The sequence below is a fragment of the Thermobia domestica genome, chromosome 14 (genome assembly GCF_964235325.1).
Source record: "Thermobia domestica chromosome 14, izTheDome1.hap1.1, whole genome shotgun sequence".
NCBI classification, from domain to species: Eukaryota; Metazoa; Arthropoda; class Insecta; order Zygentoma; family Lepismatidae; genus Thermobia; species Thermobia domestica.
In genome coordinates, this window is record NC_137467.1 from 129,939,510 (window position 1) to 129,949,401 (window position 9,892).

The following is a 9,892-nucleotide window of genomic DNA, read 5'->3' on the forward strand; positions in this document are numbered from 1 at the left end:
CACTGGAATTTATTCATGTGCATTTACTAGTACCTTCTTCTTAATGAAATTACGGTACAACACGTGCTTTCTTAAATTTTATAGCTATCCATTATTACGCTAGTATGCGCACACATACACACAAACACAACCACCCACATCCAACACACACTCACACACACAAGAACAATGGGTTTTATTGACAGTGCAAAATTTACGACTAAACTTTTATAACTCCAATTTAAGACACCTTTATTTTGGAGGTGAAAAATCGAAAAAGAAAGTACATCTTAAAATTAATTAATCTCTGAGGGATGAAAGCGAAAACACACAACCATTAATTTGAATTCTACATTTATTAGTTATATGTACAATGTGCACGTTTTGTCGTATAAAATAATATTCATACTGTTTGTAATGCAACAAGAAACACTGATTGTCTATATTATTTGTAATACAAACAAGAAATATGTAGACAATGCATATCTGTTGGTTATAATCTAAAACTTACAGAGATCTTTTAATAATATAAAATAAAAATAATTAAATTTTCCTATAAATTTCGTATGAAGGAAAACACCTTTCATAGTTATTGAAAGTACAGAAATACAGCATCATATCAAAAAAGCCTCACGTGCTTAAGGAGGTTAAAAATGGGGACTGCGGTAAGTATCCCACTTCTTCGTCTATTATATCAGTAGCAGTTTCTTCCATCTTTTAGTTTTCGAAAGAGATGCCCTTACCTTGATTTTCAACAAAGCGAGGAGGAACAGGTCAACATGTTTCAAGCATGCCGAATCCTTTCATCCTCAAACAACAAGGCAGATGGAAGTGAATATCTTTCTACTAACGTTTTGAAGATTTGTGGCAATTGTTCATTTGAAGATCTTTATTTTTACTCACGAATGATAAGTGTCTTTAAGGCTAGTTTGCACAACGTGAACTTTGCTCTTTTTTTCCGCGGGAGTTAAATTTCATCGCCAGCTCTTTGGAAACCAAGCATCAGAGAAAGGTCCCTTTTCCTCCCAACGATGACAAATAGGAACACTGAAACAGAAAAAAAATCATGAACAATCATAGTGCAATTTTTCAGGTGCGGAGAAAATTAAAAAAAAAAAAATACAATACGTCATGTGCAACTACAATCAATACGCAATAAAACGATTAGTTACTGCACTCGCTTGCATGAAGTCACTTATTCTCAAAAATCCACTTTTAACGGCCTTCCATACAGCGAAATTAAACTACCATTAATTTTAGTTATTCTGTAATAGCTTAACTTTTGATTTTATTGCAGCTGTTAACTCTGATTGTTCAGGAGGATCAAACAAGTTGGGGGATATAAAACTTTATATATACAGATACATGACAAATAATTCTGAAACACTCATAGAAGCCTACATCACGTATTTTCTCATAATATAAAATGCCACTCTAAGACCAACTTTAGGATGTGAGCTAAAAGTGACGACCAAGTATATTGATACGATATTACAACTGATGCAAAAAAAAAAAAAAAAAAACTGAGTTTTACGTCCTACAGTTTTATGTCGGCTAGGCTAAAGGAGACGGTGATGATGAAGACTGAATGAAATGGTGGAATGAAGAAAGTAGGAGAACCTCGAGTAAACCCACGCACACTGTGTTTCTCCACCACAAAGTTCACTTTGCGGGGACTGGGATCATAACTGATGCAGACTGATGTAGTAAGAATAGTTTTTATGGTATGAAACAAAGAACTTTCTAATAATAAAATAATATAGCTACTCATTTATCAAACACAACTAGACAACGATAGAAATTACATGTATTATCTTTCACTACTGCTATGTAACCCCCAAAATGAAGTCAAAATTCTGCATTTACATATCGTGACAGAACTGCGCTATCGGATGCAGCAATCTGACAAGCTGTACACAGGTGGAACTAACCAGAAAAGGTATCCTTCTACTGTGATAAGAAATTTTATTCTGATTGGATACGATTTGGTAAGTTAAATTTATGATGCAAGACGAAACATATATTAGCATTTCAAAATATGACAAAAAATAAAGTGAAAATTACAAACAAAATGGTGTATAACTTATGTATTTCGAAAAATAAAAAATTGTGAGCAAACGCCCCCTCACTTGTTACTGGAGTATTTTTAAGAAATAAGACTTCTAGAACCAGAATTCTGTCACAAGCAGTAGGGTGAAAATCGTCACATTATTTGTTCTGAGCAGGGTTAGAAGTTGCGGCAGTTATTATTATTATTATTATTATTATTATTATTATTATTATTATTATTATTATTATTATTATTATTATTATTATTAGTAGTAGTAGTAGTAGTAGTAGTAGTAGTAGTATAATAAAAATAAAACTTCTCTTTGGTGAAAATTATATTTTACCCCTCTGTTGAGAAAAACATTTTCGGGAGGAGCACTTTTACCCATTCAAAAAAAAAAAAAAGCGCGAACACTATAACATGTGATACATTCCATATTAAAGCTATGCTTATATATAAATAAGTCAAATAAAATAATTGCTGAAGGAATAAAAATTAATAAACAAAGAAATCTTTAAAAATCTAAAATAATAAATAAATAAATAAATAGAGTGTATCTGAAGAAGACAAGGGTAGTTGCTGAAACAGTTACATTTAAATAAAATTGGCGCAGCTGTGGCTCGGTGATAGAGCGTTCACCTCTGATGCCTGGGGCCCCTGGTTCGATCCCAGCTCACTTCAAGCGACTTTTCTTGGAGTTCTCCAATTTTTTCCCACATTCTTCATTCCACCATTTAATTCACTTCTCATCATCACCGACTCCCTTAGCCTCAGTGCCTGATCGTGGAACGTTAAATTGAATATTTCGTTTACATAAAAGTATTGCCTTGTTCAACAATTATTTTATTTTAGTTAAGTACTAATAAAATATTACTACTTTCTTTCTTTTCTTCTTACTCGGCATTTTCTTACATGGGTATTATAAAATAACATGTCAAAAACTCACCTGTCGCAACTTTGGTATGTATGTCATCCTCCACAGTGATATTTCTAGAGCAGCTAGACGAGCAGAAAGGGGTCAGAGTTACGGCTTTCAAGTTCAGTTAAGAAAGATTCCGTGCTAGGTGGTCTGCTGTTGATCAATTCATCATTTGCAGGAGCATTGGCCACACGCTCTGGAAAGTGGGAGTACATGCAAGGCTTATTTTGGCAAATAACATGTATTTACAGCTAGGCTTATTACAACGACTAAATACATTTAACATGAAATGAAGCAGTTTAATTTCATGTAAACAGTAAAGTGAGTTTTTACTGCATTTTGTATTAAAAAAAAAAAAAAAAAAAAAACTGAGAGCTTATAGAGGAAAATGAGTTAGCAGGAAAATATCAGCCATAAATTTCACATGCTTTCTGTTCTGGATATTTTCAGCGTAAAGGACGGTGTGAAGAAGAGTCTGAAATCGTCTCAACCTCGGTGCAGGAATGGTCACTTCTTAAATGGAAAGATACGTAAAATAAATATTGACAAACTTGTGGACAGATAGATTTTATGGATTATTGTCTGCCCGTTGTTAACAAGAACCAGGGATCGGAAAATCTTTACGAGTTTTACGTCCCACGGTTATGCCGATTAGGCTAAAGGAGACGGTGATGATGAGTAATGGATGAAATGGTGGAATAAAGAAAGTGGGAGGAAACGGGAGAACCCCGAGAAAACCCACGCACACGGTGTTTGTCCACCACAAAGTTCACTTGGCGGGGCTGGGATCGAACCCAGGACCCCAAGCACCAGAGGTGAACGCTCTACCACTGAGCCACCGCGGCCCCATAAGAAGCAGGGATCGGATTTGAGAACGGAGTGAGAGCGTAAACTATCGCATCTTGAACACAAAGAACACAAATGACTACCTGCGTTTTCGAACGCGGACATTTTTTGACCAAAAACACCAAGACAAGTAATTTCTTGCTATGTATTGCTTCATTTAAATTCTGCAACGTGTAAAAAAAAAAAAAAAAAATCTTACATTTATAATACAAGCTTGAAAAAATCAAGAGCTCCAATTCTGGGGTAGGTTTTATTTTTTTAAAAAATAAAAAATATCCTACTCTGGGAGGGGCAGCAGATATGTAAGCCCCGAAGCAATGAGGTATGTTTTTTTTTTTTTACTGATGGGGCTGCAGTGCCTGTGGTAGAGCGTTCACTTCTAGTGCGTGGGGTCCCCGGTTCGATCCCAGCTCGTGCCAAGTGGTATTTGTGGTGGACAAACACCATGTGCCTGAGTTTTCTCGACATTCTCCCGTTTTCGCCCACTTTCTTCATACCACCATTTTTCACATTTCATTATCACCATCTTCCTTAGGCTCGGTGCCTTTCCTGGGGCGTGAAACTAAATATTTAATTTCATTTCTTTTTAATGATGAGGAATTGGTGTTCTACCTGAAAGCAGGTTTTTGACCCAAAGAGACTTCCATTGTTAATCCGCAGCCCCCAACCACGGTCCCTTAATAAGACATTTGGTTTCCTTTGAATCGTTTCACGATTAGCAGTGGAAATCATAATAATATAGTCATGTAAGGATACTTAATTGAGCTGGAATATATATTTTTTGAACTTCAGTGGCAACATTGATAAGTATCCATCATCACATGCTGGCACTGGAGAAAGTACTGTAATCTAAAATGCGAGGGAGCTGTCTACTCAATTAATGAACAAAATATTGGAACAGTCAAAAACCCGTTACATTATTATGATTTCCACACCGAATTCTGTAGCACAGTTACGGTAGCCAAGTGTCTTGTGAGGGTGTGTAGGGCGATGCTTGCAGTTTGAGAGTGCTCTCAACTGGAGTAATATCCTCCCACTGATTATGCACATATACAAGGGGGGCACTACTTTAGCAAACGGGTCTACCAAATATTCATCGATTTTGTGGATTTTTTCACTAAATTTAAGACAGTAGTGCTAGAAAAGGCTAAACAAAACATAACTGAGTGAGCGAAGGGGTTAGAACTTCCATAGGGCTCGTTGTTTCTAACTCTGAAGTCATACACGATTGGCATTGCAACCAATTGCCGAGGGTCATTTCCCAAAGGGGTTCACTCGAGCAGTCGGTTCTACCTAACAGGAAATTCATAGGTAATATACGATGTGAAACATATTTTTGTGAAGGAATGAAAGTGTGAATGTAAGTAATTAATGTCAGTACACAGCAAATTGAAATGAATTTTGGGCATTATTCGGGCAGACGGTTCTACCAAATTTTGACATATTTCTTACAGTTTCATATCAGGTTAGAACAATGCATTTCTTTTAGCAGAGCATTAACTAAATCAGAAGCTCCATTAGTGCTTGCAGATTGACTTCAGGCCTCAGTACAAATACAGCGTGGACGTAAAGCGTAACAATTTCAGTGAATAAAACATGAACCAATTTATATCAACTCCCCACTAAAAAGCAGGAATAATATATAACCGAGTCAGAGTAGGAGCACAGCAACAGGGTCCGAGCGGCAGCGACGGGATGCGTCCGTAGGGAACAGGCGCGTCAGCGACGGGGAATATACGTCTAAACGAGAATAGTGGAAGAGCACACTTACATATACAATACTTTCACTGATCACTTAAAATTCAATTCAATATGCTGTACACTGACAGTAATTACTTATATTCACACTCTCATTCCTTCATGAAAAATGTTTCTTATAATATTTTACCTATAAATTTTCTATTTGGTAGAACCGTCTGCTCGAGTGAAGCCGCATTTTGAGTGATAGTGAAAGCATTGTAAACGTAAGTGTGCTTTTCCACTATTCTTCTTTACGCGCATAGTCCCCGTCGCTGACGTGCCTGTTCCCTAGGAACGCACCCCCTCGTTGCCGCTCGGGCCCTCTTGCTGTGCTCCTGCACTGATTCCAATAGAATGCATTTGTGCTTTTTAGTGGGCACCTAGCAAAAGTTGTTTCGTGCTTTATGCACTGTACTTAATATGCCACGCGTCGGGAAGGTTCTAGAACACAAGTCCCCCCATATAGGTTAACAGCTAGATTGGTTCTTTTCTGTACCAAAGTTTAACATTTAATTCACATGTATTGTTGAGCGAGCGTCAGCGAGTGAAGGCGGGTTAGAGCCCCGCACGGCACGTTCTTTTCTGTCTTTGTTACAATTAAGTGGGAGGGGGACCTGTGTTCTAGAGCCTTGCCCCATGCGTCTACTCTATATTTATACTAACCCCCGTGAAGGCAATCTGCAAGTAGTAATGGAGCTCCTCATTTAGTGCATATTCTGCTATAGGAAATACAATGCTCTAACCTAACCTGAAAATGTAAGAAATGTATCAAAATTTAGTAGAACCGTCTGTTCCAGTAATGCCTCCAAAAGCATACATTTACTGTCATCTCGTTGTTTCCTTGTATTTAGCAATCTTTCGCCTTGGCAAATAGTACCACAATGCGTGCAGTTTTTATTATACGGATCCATAGTATAAGTAGTAGTAGTAGGAACGGGTTAGAAGAAGCCCCGCGGAGGTTGGTTGGTGCTGTTCTCGACATGAAATAGGCAAACTTTTCGTACATTTTACAATCTATGGATCTGTATAGTAAAACTGCACCACAGAATGACATACTTTCCCATGCATACTCACTCCCATATACGGTTTATTGAGAATAATAAAACATACATTATCATTTTACTACCTTCACTATTAATATTTTATATAGTATTCTACCTAAAATATTTAATTTGATACAGGCGTCTGCAAATGTTAACCTAATGTAGGTATCCTCGTTCTTTCTACGGTATTTTAATACACTGTAATAAGAAACCATAGGCAACGCTACATTACAATACTCAATCTGTTGAATTTTACACAGAATGCACCTAGATAGGAATAGGATAGGAATTATACTTACTTGTCTTAAAGCTGACCTTTATCACAGGTGCCTTTAACAAAACACATTATGTATATTCACACATCATACAATCAAAACACGATTCTGCAAATGGCTCACGATTCCCAGCATGCACTGCTCGCAGTTACAGTACGGGGAACGTCCGCGCTTTTTAGCACCTAAAAAAGACGTCTATTTTTGGTGATGTTCGACACGTGATTCTTTGTACCATTCTGGCACGTGATAAACACGTACAATTTAGGTCATGCTTGACACGTCATTTTTGTTACCATTTTGGTACGTGATAAAGACGTTCCAAATTTTCAAAAGACGTCATTTTGAATTCGAACCCCAAAAAAAGACGTGTTTATAACGTGACTGTGCTACTTGGGGAGTGACATCTCATTCGATAGATCTTTAAAAACTAAAAAACGATGTGGTAAAAGAGTGTTCATATTGGTCACAGTATCCATAATGACCGCCAAGATATGTTACCTGTATCAGATAAACGTCCAGTAGCACCAATATGAAAACGGTTGAACATAAATGAACCAAACAAAAACTCAAATAGAAAAGCCATGGGGAAAATCGAATAATGTTGTCGCGGCGTGTCCCAGGGCATGGGGGCCCAGGCACAACTTAGAATTTTTTAAACGAAAATATGGGTCAAGTGATACCTCGTTCGATAGATCTTCATACACTAAACAGCGTTGTGGCAAAAGAGTGTTCATATGGGTCACCGTTTTCAAAATGGCCTCCAAGACATGGTGTCTGTATCAGATAAAAAGTCCAGTACTACTAATATGAAAACCATTGAAGATAATAACGGATGAAAAGAATAAAACTCCTACAGGAAATCACAGAGGGTATTTATCATTCCACGCCTCGAGAATAATCCAATGGGAAAAAGATGATTAAAGTTTAAGTGACATAATGCTAAAGAGAAAATCTAATTGTTAGAAAATTATCTTTTCGATCTCCCTCCGTAAGTGAGTGAAGTATGGGAATGAATGGTAAAATTTCAAATGAGAACCACTTTTACTTGCATTAGGTATGGTTTGTCTTAAACACTTGGATGGTACTGTGATGAATCAATATTGTGCAGACGACTTTTGAGCAAAACCAACGTTTGTACACATTGTTCTAAAATTGCATTGTTCGACAAATTGGTTTCGCATTTCAGTTGATTCGTTTTTGCACAAATCATTGCCTGCAATCAAAATGGAAGTTGCCATTTAACAAGAATTTTACCTACTTTTCTCCATTACAGACATCTCTCTCTTATAAAAACACATTACAGATAATTTTGTTGTGTAGATACAATTTGCAAAAACTAAGGTTCTCGTTTGCAATTTCACCGTTCCTTCCCGTCCCGCTTCACCCACTTAACGTTGGACCTATGATTTTCAAGGAATTAGATTTCCTCCTCTGCATTATGACACTTTTACTCTAATCACCTTCTCCTCTGTTACAATATTTTCGAGCCGTGAAATGATAAATACCCTCTGTGATTTCCTATAGGAGTTTTATTCTGTTCATCCGTTGTTATCTTCAACCGTTTTCATATTAGTGGTATACTGGACGTTTATCTAATACAGATAAGTTATCTTGGCAGCCATTTTGAATACGGTGAACGATATGAAAAATCTTTTGCCACATCGCTTTTTAGTTTTTAAAGATCTATCGAATGAGGTGCCACCAGCCCCATGTTTCTATTTAAAATTTTAAAGTATGGCCCCGGGCCCCGTTGACGAGCGGCCCTGGGGGTCACCGCGACATCACCATTCGATTCACCTCATGATATTTCCTATTAGAGTTTTTGTTCAGTTCATTTATGTTCAACCGTTTTTGAGATATTTCCGTGGAAAGATTAAAATGGGCCACCCTGTACTAGAGACCTGCACGGGCCGGGCTTGGGCTGGCCGACACTGATTTCTCTTCAGGTCGGGCCGGGCTGGGGCCGATTAATTGCAATTCTTTAATAATTATTGACTTTTGTTAAACGATAATTGGAATAAAGCCAAACGTTGAAGAAGTGTGTGCGTGAAAAATGTTACAAAGAATGCAATAGCTATTTACAATTTATGTTGCTTAGCGGCTCCTCTTTCACTATAGACGATTGCAGGCATTATGCGGTAAATTGAGCTCTGACCTTGACCTTCACTGAACTCTAAATATAAAAAGAAGGGGTGGGAATGTTTTGCCTGTCGCAAAACAATATTGACATCTTCACTTTATGCTAAAAATCAATTAAGTCAGATTTTTGTTACAGGGAATGGAGTTTTTGTTCTCTCGATGACAGGCAAAGTTGTAAGAGGCAATAGTGCCATTCGGGAGGCAAGCGTCAGGTTGTGAACCAGAGTTTAGAAAATGTTTCTGAGAGTTAGGTCAAATTTAGTACTAAATTTTGAGAAAGATTTGGGCTCGAGCTAATTTTTTAAAAAATTTATCGGGCCGGGGTCGGGCCAAAAACTTTTAAAATCTATCGGGCCCGGGCCGGGCTTGGGCCAAGAATTTTAAAAACTTATCGGACCGGGCCGGGCTCGGGCCGAAAATCTCCAAAACTTTTTGGGCCCGGGCTGGGCCGGGCCTAGGTACGTTTTGGCTGAATTGGGATCGGGCCGAAAAATTCGGCCAGTGCAGGTCTCTACCCTGTACATATATATATATATATATATATATATATATATATATATATATATATATATATATATATATACACGAGATATCGTCTATGAATTGATATATGACTTACCTTGAGACAGTGTAATAAGTAAACAAAAATAAACAATTAATTTTATTTCGGGGTTATGTCTCTTTAACTATGCTGATTACTAATTTTTTGTCAGGCTCAACGAATAGCTTGATGAACGTGCAGTTCACGATCATTTTCATTTTAATATGTAATGTGGCTATCCTTCAGCACCAATTTTCAGATTTACAAAAAACGTTTCTCTATACTTTCTCGAAAACTACGCATGATGATTTGTACTTATAAGCGCGCCATAGACGCACGCACTTGCATGACCAACATGTA

The 9,892-nt window shown here is 37.3% G+C and overlaps 1 long non-coding RNA gene across 1 annotated transcript; it reads right to left on the bottom strand.

Annotated features, from left to right (window-relative positions):
• Positions 1-341: 341 nt before the first annotated feature.
• Positions 342-7,092, bottom strand: LOC145670717 (uncharacterized). Its single transcript, XR_014128391.1, has 3 exons — positions 6,877-7,092; positions 2,976-3,144; positions 342-1,026 (listed from the first exon to the last, which is right to left on the bottom strand). It is a non-coding gene; the product is annotated as an uncharacterized LOC145670717 (long non-coding RNA).
• Between the last annotated feature and the right edge of the window lie 2,800 nt (positions 7,093-9,892).